Source organism: Stegastes partitus, unplaced genomic scaffold, assembly GCF_000690725.1.
Source record: "Stegastes partitus isolate 25-593 unplaced genomic scaffold, Stegastes_partitus-1.0.2 Scaffold17, whole genome shotgun sequence".
In the NCBI taxonomy this organism is placed as follows: domain Eukaryota; kingdom Metazoa; phylum Chordata; class Actinopteri; family Pomacentridae; genus Stegastes; species Stegastes partitus.
The window spans coordinates 1,442,720-1,452,833 of record NW_007577748.1 but is presented as its reverse complement, the minus strand read 5'-3'; the positions used below and the strand labels follow the sequence as shown (position 1 = coordinate 1,452,833).

General features: G+C 40.7%; 1 protein-coding gene across 4 annotated transcripts in view; it reads left to right on the top strand.

Moving 5' to 3' along the window:
* Positions 1-5,822: 5,822 nt before the first annotated feature.
* LOC103364430 (unconventional myosin-IXa-like) overlaps positions 5,823-10,114 on the top strand; it is a 174,060-nt gene continuing 169,768 nt past the window's right edge. For all 4 annotated transcript variants that reach the window (XM_008291551.1, XM_008291566.1, XM_008291558.1 and 1 more), the window contains exon 1: positions 5,823-6,199. The gene's annotated coding sequence lies outside the window, so the exon portion shown is untranslated. The remainder of the gene's footprint in view (positions 6,200-10,114) is intronic.

Genomic DNA, 10,114 nt, shown 5'->3' with positions numbered 1-10,114 from the left:
AACGCCCTAACTTATCTAGATTGTTTTCTGTTGACTAGATCCTTGCTTGTGTTGTATCTGCTCTCAGATGTAAGTCGCTTTGTGTAAAAGTGTCTGCTAAATGAAATTGGAGAATTGGAGAATTGTGGTCAAAGTACCAAAGCAATCGATGCAGAGAGTACTTCAGTGCAAAAGTTGTGGTTCTTTTTCATAGCAGACATGTCCAACATAGTTGTAACTTCTTCTATACTTACTACTTTAGTGTGTCATTATATTACTGCATAAACTACAGAAAAATGAATTTTCTTACTCTTTCTTGTTGTAGTGCTGTACAGTATGACCAGAGTTTAAGGTGTCAGTAAATGGACCAATGTGGGGGTTTTTGATCCAGCAAAAATATCAGTCTATCCATATGTATTTTTTCCTGCATTTTCCAGAAAATACCAGGCAGTGTCGGGCCCAGTGGTTCAGCAAATGTACCTTTTCAACTTTATCCTATTTTTGTTCCCAGTTTCATGAATCAGAGTTTCCATCATCAGACATAATAAGGAAACTGTGACACAAAGTAAAAATAGCAATGGATTTCGAAATAGTAGGATGAGCAAGTAATCACGGCCAGGAAATGAGACAGGTGTTAGACATTGTGTCATCTCAGGTGGATGTGTGATTTTCTCAAATCTGTAAGACTATTTTCTGTAAATGGCACAAAATTGCTCACCAGACATAATTTTTGACAATATTCATGTAAATTTTAACTGTGAAATAGAGCAGTTGGCGAACGTTTCAGTCTTTTGAGTCTCTGTGAAGCCCCGCTGATTACCTGTTTGCTTGTTCAGAGTGAAGCAATAATAAATCAGAGAACTGAGCTGAGTCATGCTGGATGAATGTGACTTTATGAAATAAAATGGTCATTAGGTGCGTCATACAGCAAGGACTTGAGAAATACCAGAAATAGAAAATAGTAATGCAACCCTACACAGGAGAAAATGAATCAGAAATTTTGAACATCAAAATGAAATCCTAACCTAAATCATGACTTTGAAGAAAACAAGAATTTTCTCTCTCTTGATGTGGTGCTAAGCACTATGGCCAGAGTATCACTCTCTTGATCCATTTCATTGTTTTTGACACCGCAAAATGTGTTCATATGCATTTTTTCCCTGCATTTCTCCCCAAAATATCAGCTAATATCGGATCTAATGGCCCAGTAAATTTACCATTTCAACTTAATTTTATTTATGTACCCGATTTCACAAATCACAAAGTTTTCCCAAAGTCATGTCATCATACAGATTAAGGAAACTGTGACTCTGTGATGGACTGGTGAGCTGTCCAGATTCTACCCTGACTTTTTCTACCAAATGTCAGCTGTGATAAGCCGACCCTCATCAATGATCTGGTATTAATGAGATAATATTTTTATGAAATGATCAGGACTGGAAATGTGGAGGAGAAATACAGACCCCCTTATTCATTCCTTGTTTGTTGCTGTTGTTCTTGAATTATTCAAATAAATTAATATTTAAATATATGATAAAAAAAAATTAGGAGAGAAGAAAAAATTGCACTCCAGTTTATTTAACCCTAACGTTTGAGAAAAAAATACTTAGGGAAAGATTACATGAAGTTAAAAAACATAATTTGGAATGAAATAAAATAAAGAAAAGAAAAGAAAAGAAAATAAGCAGGTTGAATGAAAATTTCATAACTATGGGCTGAAATATTTTATGTCACAATGTCATGCTTGGATTATGTTCTTTATATTCTGTTTCTTCATATTTATTGATTTCATAATGTATCTGTTTATTAGACTATTGAACACTTCTCTATGCGCTGGTGTTAAACGTACAATAGCTTATAAATACAAAACAAAAAATGCAAGGTTTGACCTTTGTCGAAAATAGGCTCATTTGCTTTCTGACTGAGTTAAATGAGACATCACTCCTTTGTAAGGGAGCTACTGTAGGACAGTTAGCTTTGTGTAGTGCACAGGCTGCAAATGACACATTGTGCGGTTTCCACTCAAAATGAGAGACAACATGTTAGTTAGCAAGCTTCAGTGGTGCTGGGAGGCTGATTTTGCTGCTTTGCCAGCCACTTCGTTGTCGTCTTACTATACACACACACACACAAAGTCCAAACATCATAGTCACAAAAATGCCAAGAGCTCCTTTGTTGTGGCTGTTTCTGTTTTTGAGGATGCCATTTTTTTTCAGTTTTCTGGTTGACAGAAAGGTTGGCCTCCTGGCTATGCTCCCCACCATTTCAGGCCTCCCTCTGCTCTCAGCTACTGTCTCTGTAATTTAATGTGAAGCTCCTGTCATTTTGGACCCTGACGCTGGCCTGAGTGTGTAAACGAGGGCCCCACGACGCGGAGTAGAATTCCAACTTTTCAGGGCCGAAGGGAGGATTTCCTTTTCAACATGTCTGGCTGGTAAATATGTCACCAGGCTGGAAACTGATCCCATGAAAAACAGGTGGGATGTTTTCAAACCCGCCACAGGAGTGTATGTGATCTGATTCTTCCCTCACACACACTTGAAGGTAAATAGAGTGAGTTCCCTGCCAACAGAGGTATTGTCTGTCAAGAGTAAGCACCCTGGAGCAGTTTGTCTGAGATCTGCTGCTAAATCTTCTCTAATTAGATTCACCAAAGATTCACTGTGTGTAGTGTATCTACAACTCAAAAAGAGTTGGATTTCACTGAACCCCACGGTGATAGTGAAAATGAAACAACACTGACCTTTTGAATGACAAATCCATTCTGACAGCGAGGTGTGTTGTGGACGGCGGTATTGACTCACAGAGCTTGTTGTCACTACACAATGCTACTCATTCCTGGAATTTAATCACAGAAATATTCCATAGGTTCAAAGCAAAAATGATTTAATGTCTAACACTCCCTTATCTACACCTGTAGCTATTTATGTATTTCGTTTTTCTATCTCTGCAAATGATTCATTTCCAGCTCACAGTTTTTGCCGAGGGCTCTCTGAGGCTGAGCTAAATGCTAACTTCAGAATGCTACCATGACAAACTGTAGGCTACTCACGTCAGGAGATATAATGTCAACCACCTTAACAATCTTAGCTTAGCATGTTAGCGTGCTAACATTAATACCATGGAACAAAAAAAAAACAAAAAACGGTATTTTGATCAAACAAGTCAGCTAAAATGATCCTTTGAAATCCAAGGAGTTTCTGGACATATTTTGCTCCTGTAACATTTTTCCTTACTGTGGGCTCATTTTTCACTAGAACTTAATGTCCTGCATCTGTTCACAACGATAATAAGAAGTAGAGTGAACACCAAAACGTCTTCTGTACAGCAACATACAGGTATAATGCCATTAATCATAAAAAAAAGGAAAAAGCTATAGTTACATTTTTTAAAAATGTATTTTACCAAAAAAAAAGCTATCATGTATAACATCTTTGCAAGTCTCCCCAAATGTTGCCAATATTATAAAAATAGTGACTCTTTGTAGTACACATATTTACCATTTACAGTCTTTGTTTCCATACATGTCTCCTGTCTGCTTTGTTTAAAACACGGCCTGCAATTCAGCTGAAAAGCTCCTGAATTTTTGTTACGTGATGTGTGGTCACAGCTGAGTTACTAATGACTTTGGATGTGCTTAATAGTGGAGAATTTTGTGTTTTTTGCAGAATCTGATTGGGAAAAATGGGTTATGATTTTCACCAATGTTTAAAACATGTTTGAGACATGTGGAAAAAAGTGATTTTAATGAAATGTAAATTTAAGCTGAAATTCAAAAGATTTCTAGGTTTCCTGACAGAAGTGCATGTCACAAAGATTTTGTTTAATGAAAGATATTACGAAGATCCAGTGTTTAAAATCCAGTGATTCTTACAGTTTGTACAGTTTTTTTGTTGTTGTTGTTTTTTTTTGCTCAGATAAGTGCTTTAACTTATTATTTATGTTTTTCAAACCCAATGGCGGGTTTGGGGGGTTCATGGGGTTAAACAACAAAATATGTAGTTGGTCTACTCTCTCAAATAACATATCTATGTGATTTTTTAAATCAGATGGTACCATTGGTAGAGGGACAAGTTAAAATTCAGTTACGATTAGAACCAAAAACAAGACTGTTAAGGTCATTTGTTGTGTGTTGAGTTTACAAGTTAGGAGACCCTTATCTCTATCATTATAATAATGACCATCAGGTTGTAGTTTGGGAGCAACTGGTCATGGTTTACAGAAACACTGACTGTTGGCTGGAAATGGAAACTTAATAAAGGACTCCTGTGTTAGAGTCCCCTTTCAGTCATTGATTAAATCCCTAAAAACCTGTCTCTGTGCATCAAAGTTACATATTCAGAAGTTTTTCTTCCATGAAAATAATCCCTTCCTGTCTTAAAATGGCTTAGATGTAACTCTACATCATTGCTTCCTCTCAAATGTGCAGCTCGATGAAATCCCCAACTCTGTCTCCATGTTCCAAATGTTCATTTTTTTTCATGTTCAAACTGGAAACATTGACTGCTTGTCTTCCTCATGATATATCTTCTAGCTTATAAAAACACCACGTGGACATGTGCCAGGTCTTTAAAATCCTATCTGTTTGTTGACCCACCCATCCACCCTGACCTCCCTCTACTGCTCAGTTTGTAATATTGCTTGTCATTTGAAGGTCAACACATCTCTTTTTAGGCATTTTTTTAAACTGATGTGCTCGTTTTTAATTTTGACCTCATGAAGGCGCTGTTGCCACCAAATATCACACTAATCTATCCAGTGGTTGAGACCAAGAAACAGGAAAGAAACTCTGAAAGGAAGATTTGTCTGAAATATTTTTATACTACCCACTTCTCATTTCGTTTTCTTGCAGCTACACAAAGTTGGTCAAAAACAGACACTTTTGTCGGATGTGTCTTGCAATTTTTGCTCCTATGTGAAGCAACGCAAGTAATTTGTATGACCATTGAAATCTGCACCACAAAGCTCTGTAGGACAAGTGCAAAGTCAGATGTGAATGTCATCCTGAGCAAAAACAAAAAAAAAAGAATTTTACCAGTGTTGAGTGTTACACTAAATGGCTTTTCTCACAACCTTTTAGAAATTGATTATTTTTGCAGATGCACTTTCCTACAAACCCACCCCAAATATCGTAGACTGATCAATTCTTTCAGAATAGTTAGTTAAGCCATGGAATAAAATTCTTATATTTTTTCATGTATAGCATGAAAAAACAAAACATTACAATGCAATTTTTTTTTTTACAGGATTGTGTAGCCCTTGTTCCTCTTTCCCCTAAACATGCATGGTTGTCCGGCTACTACAGAATGCAATAGAAAATTAGATCAACATAAGTCTCTTATGGTGAATGCAATACTGGTGAGTGAAAATTAATATACATGTGTCAACACAGGTAGAAGAAAACCATGTTGTAACATCCTAAAGACACCCTTTGAATCGTTCAATGTTAAAGAATTATTTTATTCTCTGATTCATGCAGGCATCTTTGTGTGTGTGTGTGTGTGTGTGTGTGTGTGTGTTGGGGGGGATTGTTTTGAGGTGGGGGTGGTGGCAATATTGGCCACACCCCACCCTCCTGTCAGTCATGTGCTGAGTGACACCGGCTGCAATCAGATCTTGCAAAAGAAAACACAAAAAAACACCTGAAGTCCAAATTCAATGAGCAATTCTTCACTTGAAATCAATTCCTGTTATTTCACAGCGGTGTCCTCCCCAAATCACACCCACCCATCCAACTCCCTATTGATGCTATAAAGCTTCCACCCTACGCCCGACGTGGGCGCGCAAGGGCTAGTGCACGCGCGGTAGTAGGCCAGCGACTTACGGCGACCGTGGACGAGCAGCAAAAGGAGAGGGAGCAGCGAGAGACGAGTTGTGGGAGGAGGGCGACGTGACGGGAGGACCCAAAACAGAAGCTCTCAGGACTACGACACACACAGAGAGAAGGGAAACTAAAAAAAATAAAATAAAAAAAAGACAAAAAAACAAAACAGCAACATATCTGCTGCTCATTTGGAGATTGGAGCAGCCGGATACGTGGTGCGGACTGTTACGCACGACAGCTTTTCCCTGCGGTAAATTCAGCCGGAGTTTTTTCTTTTTTTTTTTGGTCAGGAGGCGCACGGCTCGCCTGCTCTTCCTCGTCAGAGAAGAGGGTTTTTTTTCTTTTTCTAGCGGGAGGTTTCCAACGTAGCAGCGGACTGAAGGCACGGCGGAGGAGGTAAGGCTTTTGCTGTATTTGCGCTGCGCTGTCAGTAAAAGGCAGCAGCTCTTGGTGGTGAATGTCAGAGCTGCGTCCTGCGGGCTGTCTGTCACCTCAGCATCTGCAGCCCCCCTTCACATCTAACATAGCAGCAGCAGCACAACACCTAATGCCATGACAGAAATGGATCGACATGGTTCAGACCCCCTCCAGCAGCCCTGTACGCACCCAGGGCTCCAGGCTCCCCTCCCTCCCGCACCTCACCCCTCATCGCCACCGCCGCCGCCGCCGCCTCGGATAAATGTCACGCTGTTTTCTTACATAATGCGTAAATGTGCAGTTACAGATGTTGCCTGGCGCACGCCGGACAACACATCTGGGCTGCAGTGTGTGTGCGTGGAGACTGACACGGTGCAGCAGCAGCAGCAGCAGTAAACGTGACGCACTGGTAGAAATGGACGGATCCTGTAGACCCATCGAGAGCACAGCCTGCTGGGCTCGTTGTCGCAGAGGAAGGCTGAGGCTCGGAACGGTTTTGTGTTGTGCGGTTGGTGCGCAGGCTGCAGTTAGTGTGTCCTTTACTCCCTTCCTCGCAGTGCTGCGAGCTGGGACGGACGGTTGTGACATTTTTCGTCATGTGTGAGGCTGAAGGCGTCACACTGCGTTTTACAGCTGGACACAAGGATGTAGAGCTGCTGTGTTCTTCTGGTACAGCACTGATAATAGGCTGCTGCTGTGGATGAGGGTCAGCACGGATAGAAGATCCTGTTGATCACAACAAACAAACCAGTCATAGGGGATACTATAGGTATATATTTCAGTATGTCTGTGGTATAAACTGTTGGGTGGATTTGAGGTAGGCAATTTGAAGATGCATACTTGAGAATTTACAGAATCAGCAGCTAATCCTATAATAAGAAGAATCATTAGTTGCAGCTCTTTGGAAAATGTAGCTAAACTGTAATCTGTAAATGAGGGAATCTGAGTAAAAGCATGTCATACAGGACACATAAAGTCAAATCAACATTATGAGTTGGGGGCTTAAAATGAAATGATTTTCCATAAGGAATAAGAATCCAGAACAGGTAAAGGACATGATGGTAAAATACGAGCAATCAAGCATAAAAAAGCAGACTAGAACAAGTCTGTAGATCAGTGCACCCTGATCTGGGCACTGATGAGACACAGTAACTCAGTTTGGAGTCTAAAAGAAGCAGGAACCAGAGTGACCTAAGCTTCAGGTGACAACGGAATTAGTCAGTTGACATGTTAAAACAGGCCTGCGTGGTCTCAGCCAGACCAGGCCAGACTCCCACTGCCCCCAAGGTCTCTGTCCACGGGCCTACGAGCCTCCAAAGTTGTCCCACCCTCCTCTACCTGCGGCTCTGAGGTGCCTGTGTTGCAGAGCTGTGGCTGCATGTGACAAGTCTCCAACGGCCTGTGGCAATCTCGATGAAACTCCCCAGTGATATCACTAAGGGGAAGAGATAACGGCATTACGAGTGCATTATTTTGAAATGCTAAGACAGATGAGTGCATCTCACCAGCTCTAGGTGGAGTTGAGTTGTTTGACTCTCTTCCGCTGCTGGTTCAGCTGGAGAGTTCCCTTGTTGCGATGTCAACTTTGCTGACATTAACATTTCATTCAGGTTATTATGTAAGTGGCAGAGCCCTTGAGAGCACAACTGAAAACATTGCTTTGACAGCTCCAGCTGCCCGGTGAATGTACTGGTGAGCACAGCAGAGAAGCTCTGAAGCTGCCGCAGTTTTACACGTGTGGCAGATGAAGACATCTTGGCAGAAGAAGAGCATAGCAGTGACTTTTTCCCTGCCCAGTCAATATATATAAAAACATCACAACAGTAATCACGAGTCTAAGAGTGGTGAAAGAGATACATCATTCATCTTAATAATTCATTGAGCATGGAATCCTTTAATCCACTTTCTACAGCTGTTTGAACGCTCTGCCAGTCCTTCTAGATTCTTGTGCCTCTTCTGTTCTTTTAGCATCATGGCGTGTTCATCTTAACCACTGGGACCCATTTTACAAATACTTTGAGAGAGGTCTGCTGTCAGCTGTTCATTCACTATTTATGAAGTCTACCTTATGTCCACAAAGTGCTGTGCTCATGTCCCAGATGAATGGAGCCTCTCCATTGAGATTTCATGACTCTAAGGCTTAATACAGTGTGAGAAACTGTTTTTGATTATAAATCCACTTTATATTTTTTCATCCATTTATTTCTTTTTGCACCCTCTGCTATCACAAACAGCTAAAGTTAATGTCCAGTGTCATTGCTTTCACATCTGCAGCTTGTTTTCTTGGTTTGGAACCAGACAAAAATGAAGCATCGCTATTTAATGACAAGAAAGAGGTGTTTATATAGTAATGTTAATTGGAAATAGTTAGCAAGCCAAGTTTCTAGGTATTTTAATGCAAAAGTGCCAACTAATTTCCGATTAATCAGGTACTCAGCATACAAATGCCAAATTATTGTGCATAAATTTACACCTGTCAGCCACAACATTAAAACCACTGACAGCGAAAGTGAATGACATTGATCATCTTGTTACAAATCAATGTTCTGCTGTGAAGCTTTGAGTCCTGGCTTTCATGTGGGTGTGACTTTGATGCGTACCACCCACCTAGACAATGCTGCAGACCAAGCACCCCTGTTTCCGTATCAACAACACTCCATAACAGAACCAAACTGTTGGAGCACCTGAAGGATGCAGTGGGACCTAAAAATCCTGCACTTGGTTTACTTTACTTCCACACCACAGGACTTAAAAGCTGATCAATACTGTTTTTGTTGATCTTGGTCTATTTAGTCCCCACCATAGATTTCATACTAGTCTAAACAGACAGAGTTGGTTTGAACCCATTCAGACATGCTAGATGAGAATGGACTCTCAGCTGAAATTGCCAACCGAGCTGCTCAAGAGTCAGAGGTGAGGTGGTTCGGATGGATGGTGGACTTACAGATCACTGGACTCGCAAACAGGGTCTTATCTGTGGTTTGGTTTTACCAACAAAAGCACTTTGGCTAAGGTGATGCAAGGAATGCAGTGTCTGTATTAGATCAGACCACCGTCCTTCGCTAACCTCAACCAGGAACTGTCTTGGCCTAAACATTAGCAATCAGTCATTACGAGCAATGTCTTTATTTCTATGAAAAACAACTGGCCTGTGTGATCTCATAGCTGACCCTGTTTCATATTAACTGACATACAATCACTTTTCTCAGAGATTTATCGTAAGCTACAAGCTCTGATGATGATGTCTCTATTAGATCACAGAGATAAGCTCATCAGCAGATTTAGGGATGCGCTAAAGAGCCTCTCTACTGCTGAAAATCAGTTGACTCCACAAGCCCGCAGACCTTAACTTCTGCTCTAGACGACGATTTAAAAAACTGTTTTGTCGTTGCTTGTCGCTGTCCTCGCCTGAGTAGTCAAGTCATGCTCGTACCTGCTGCTGCAACAGTCAAGGCTTCATGTAAGACGATACCAGGATGAGGTCAGTGCTTCACATACCATGTCAGTGCAGCAATATGCATCTCTAACCAGGTATATTTATAGAGCCTTCCACAATGGTGGTGGAGGTGGTGTGTCTGTGTGAGGCATCTTAAATATCTGTCTTTGTCCTGACACAGACAAGAAGACTTGAAAAGATACTACACTTAAGTAGTCAGGTTTCCATTGTTGTCCTTGATCCCATTTTTTTGTTTTTTGTTTGTTTGTTTGTTTTTTTGTCATGGATGGATTAAAATTGGTGCTTTGAGACTATCTTGTTGGTTAAACCTTGTTCGTGTTGGCCTAAAGATGACCTGATTTTGAAGCGATCATGAAGAAACACCATTCATTTTCCTCATATCTTTTAGCATAGATTAACCAAATTTAAAGGGAAAATGCTTGTTAATCTGTGGTCTA